A 4,490-nucleotide genomic window follows, 5' to 3' on the forward strand; every position below is an offset into this window, starting at 1 on the left:
TTTCAAGCGGAATAATATCAGAATTATTGGGGTGCCAGAAGATGAGAGACAGCAAGATATTGAAAACCTATTTCAAGAAATAATGGCAGAAAACTTCCCCCACCTGGTGAAAGAAATGGACTTACAGGTCCAAGAAGCGCAGAGAACCCCAAACAAAAGGAATCCAAAGAGGACCACACCAAGACACATCATCATTAAAATGCCAAGAGCAAAAGACAAAGAGAGAATCTTAAAAGCAGCAAGAGAAAGAGACTCAATTACCTACAAGGGAATACCCATACGACTGTCAGCTGATTTCTCAACAGAAACTTTGCAGGCCAGAAGGGAATGGCAAGAAATATTCAAAGTGCTGAATACCAAGAACCTACAACCAAGATTACTTTATCCAGCAAAGCTATCATTCAGAATTGAAGGTCAGATAAAGAGCTTTACAGACAAGGAAAAGCTAAAGGAGTTCATCACCACTAAACCAGTATTATACGAAATACTGAAAGGTATCCTTTAAGAAGAGGAAGAAGAAAAAGGTAAAGATACAAATTGTGAACAACAAACATGCATCTATCAACAAGTGAATCTAAGAATCAAGTGAATAAATAATCTGATGAACAGAATAAACTGGTGATTATAATAGAATCAGGGACATAGAAAGGGAATGGACTGACTATTCTTGGGGGGGAAAGGGGAATGGGAGATTCGGGAAGAGACTGGACAAAAATCGTGCACCTATGGATGAGGACAGTGGGTGGGGAGTGAGGGCGGAGGGTGGGGCGGGAACTGGAAGGAGGGGAGTTATGGGGGGGGGGGGGGAAGAGGAACAAATGTAATCTGAACAATAAAAATTTAATAAAGAAAAAAAAAAAAAAATGACATGTGAGCCTGGCTGGAGTGTCTCAATCATTGAGCATCAACCTTTGAACCAGATAATGATTCTATTCCCCTTCAGGGCACATGCCCAGACTATGGGCTTGATCTCCACTCTGGGGAGTATAGGAGGCAGCCAATTAATGATTCTCTCTCATCATTGATGTTTTTATCTCTCTCTCCCTCTTCCTTTCTCTATGAAGTAAATAAAAATATTTTTTTAAAAAAGAAAAAAGAATGACATGAAAGAGATTATATGAGTTGAACCTTTGATGCATTAGTTCTGTATTACTACCATTGGTAGGTGTATCAATTAGGTTTTTGCCTCATAGCTATTTTTGTTTATTTGTCCATCGTTTATTGATAATATTACAGCACAACAAAAGATTTAAATGGCTCCACAAGGTGTTTTGAAATTCATCACAAATGTAGGCTGAGTGACATGCAGATTGGACAGATTGCCAAAGTCCAAGAGCTTCGGCATTTCCTTAGTGTCATGCCGGGGGTTCTTGTCCCAGCATTAAGAAGGGTTTGGGAATCTGGAGAAGGCTGTGCGTAGATTAAATAGGAGTCCAGAGATGAAATATAATTTTGAAAGGCATTTGGGGGTCAGAGGAGCTTAGCTTAAAGGAAACTAAGATCTAAGTTCTAAGTTCTCCTCATCTCAGGACCCCATGCTTTTTATTAACACAACTTGTCCTTAGGCGAGGCAGAGATATACACTTCAAAGGGTATACACAAGCATTGTCAGATGGGGGAATTAGCCTACGGCTGTTCAGGTGTTTGGCCAGTAGGAGGCAATAACATGTAAATTAAGATGCCCTGAGCTGTCTGGAAGCCAACAATCATCCCTTTTCAGGTTTGGGGAAATGCCCTCAGCCATTCCCAACAGGTGACTACATATGTGATCAACCCTGTTGAGTCCCCAAGTTCCATCAACCTTTTGATGAAACTCTTGAAATTATGACATGCTGGAATTGGCTTCCGGCAGTGTCAGGATCAACTTCAATGATCTCCGGATCCAGGGCTGATCCAGAGACATAGGGGACATAGTTATCTCCCCTCGGGGACATAGTTATCTCCCCTCTCCCTCCCCTCTTCCTGCAGCTTGGTGGAGATGCCGCTCATGGGGCCTCTCTGAAGCCGCTTCATCAGATGTATGACACAGCCCGTGATCGTGTTTCTGAGCTTCGTGCTGGGGATAATGGGAATCCCCTTGCACACGCGCCTTCTGGTGTGGGAGTCATTGCCCAGGCGCCTGTAGTACTTCTTGATGATGACCCAGGCCTCCTTCTTTGTGGTCTTGGTGCGCACGTGGCCTATGTCATAACTATTGACAATAAAACTTAGTGGCTCAAAACAATTGCCATTTTATTTTGTATGCAGAAATTTAAGATTAGCTCAATTGGCTAGTTTTTCTGAACTAGGTAGGGCTTCCTCATCCACTGTAGGCAGCTGCATTATGAGCTGGAAAATTGCTTAAAATGACCTCCAGCTGGAGGGCTTATGTCTGCCCCAATGTGGTTTCTCATTATCCAGGGTGCTAGTCGGGGATTATTCAGATTTTGGTGCAGGGTTCCAAGAGGAAGCACAAGAATGTAAGACCTCTTGAGTCCAGGGCTCAAAATGGCTTCAATATCACTTCCATTGCATTCTATTGGTCAAAGCAAGTCACACAAGACCAGCTCAAACTCAAGGTCAGAGCACCTCCATCTTTTTATAAGAGATTCCAAAAAATAAATGTGGTCAGTTTTAAAATCTGGCAGAGAAAACTTAATCTATACTGGCCTAGATATCATGAAGTGTTGAGGGTTGCTTATTTTAGGACAAAAAAGAAATTGAGGGTACTTTTCAAGAAATCTGTACTGCAAATATAAAGACAAATTTTCCATTCTTGCATACTATTAACAATGCTTAGCATACACAAAATATTGTTTAGAGTCTCAATACAAACTTTCACATATATGTTATGTGCACCTGAGAAAAATAATGTATATGTGATCCTCATAATAATCAGTAGGACAAATATTATATCTCAAAATTTATAGAATGGAAATTGAGGCTTATAATACACTGTGCATAGTGATTATTTTAAATATATTTTAGGGGAAAAGTTATACAGATAACTGAATACAAAAACCTTTCACATCTTGTTATTCTCAAGTGAGTGTACAACTAGTGTATGACTAGTTTTCATGCATAGGTGAGTTGGTGACTAATGAAGCCAACCTGCTGGCAGTTCTCTGGGAGGGTAGAATTGAGTTCCCTACTCACACACACTGTAAGATTTGTGAAGTATATTGAGAGTGTAAGCCTCATTGTAGGAAACATTTTTATTTGACTAAGAAAACAGGTTTTAAAATATCTTCATAAACTTATCTATTTATTGAAGCAGTTGCAAGTATTCAACTTGTATTTAATTAGCTCAAATTAATGTTTACATTAAAGATCAATGAAACAATATTAAAATTCATACTGACCTTTCTCCAAATTAGCCCAAATTTACAAGGTTTTCTGAGTTTCATAGTTAATCTTACTGCTCAGAGTGATGATGTTGCTTATATAGTACATTTTCAATTGCCTATTGAAGAAAAGAAGAAAAGTTTTTACTGCAAAATGGGCAACAATCCCAAACAACTGTTCTTTGTTATGATATGTACTGTTTCTCCACCCAGACTCAGGATTAACACTGTTGCCTACAGCCTAGGTGGTTCTCAATATGACCATGTGTGAGTATCAGAGTACACTCAGGGTTTCAAAAGAAAGGCAATTACCCTCCCTCTTTAGATAATTGGGAGTACCTAGAAGACCCTTTTACCAGTTAACAGTGCCCTTTGACTAAACGCAAAAAATGTCCACTGTGTCCACTGTTATTTACATATATTTTGTAACCTACGTCCTTACAATTCAACAGAGCCAAATGCTTTTGTTGAGTAACTCCTTGTTAAAATAACATTACATAATCTAAAACTGTCATTCTTGTTTTATCCCCTGGAGACATCATCTTCTAGTTAATGGTTTTCCTTCTAGTAATTATTACAGGGATTCTATTTTTGACCCCAAACAGAAAAGACACGCATTTACCAAGAAATGTGTACCAAGACTGATAACATACATGAGAGGCCCCTTGAATTTGTATAAAAGATGTTTTTTAAGAGTTGTGTGCTTTCTGCCAGTGTTAAGGCTCCTAGTGCAGGCTTTAAGTCATAGCCATGACCTTCAGTATTTAAGTATGTGCTTTCCCAATTCAGAATCAAACCATATGTCTTCTTGTTCTCTGTTTCATATTTTGTGCTCTTTATGAATCAATAAATTTGTAGATACAGATAAATTTCAGTGATTTTTCATTGTAGTAAACACAACGTAACTAATACACAATAGGTGTTCAACATATATTTCCTGGTAACTTCTGACTATCTATTCCCTGTAACTCCCAACATTTCCAAACTTATTTCATTACTCCTTTATATTACACATCTACCTGGGACAAGATGACCTAATTAATATCCACTGAGAGAGAAAAAAAGGAGTCAATATTTGATTTTGGCTAACAATACTGCCCCAGATCTTTAAGAAACTTCCCATTAGAAATAGGCCACTGAGGAAGAATAACAGGAACTATGGTCAGA

General features: G+C 38.7%; 1 pseudogene; it reads right to left on the reverse strand.

Annotated features, from left to right (window-relative positions):
- Positions 1-1,249: 1,249 nt before the first annotated feature.
- On the reverse strand, positions 1,250-2,753 carry LOC139004419 (small ribosomal subunit protein eS17-like; annotated as a pseudogene).
- Positions 2,754-4,490: the final 1,737 nt, after the last annotated feature.

The sequence above is a fragment of the Myotis yumanensis genome, unplaced genomic scaffold (genome assembly GCF_028538775.1).
Source record: "Myotis yumanensis isolate MYYU_CA2020_CCGP unplaced genomic scaffold, mMyoYum1.0.hap1 SCAF_2, whole genome shotgun sequence".
NCBI lineage: Eukaryota > Metazoa > Chordata > Mammalia > Chiroptera > Vespertilionidae > Myotis > Myotis yumanensis.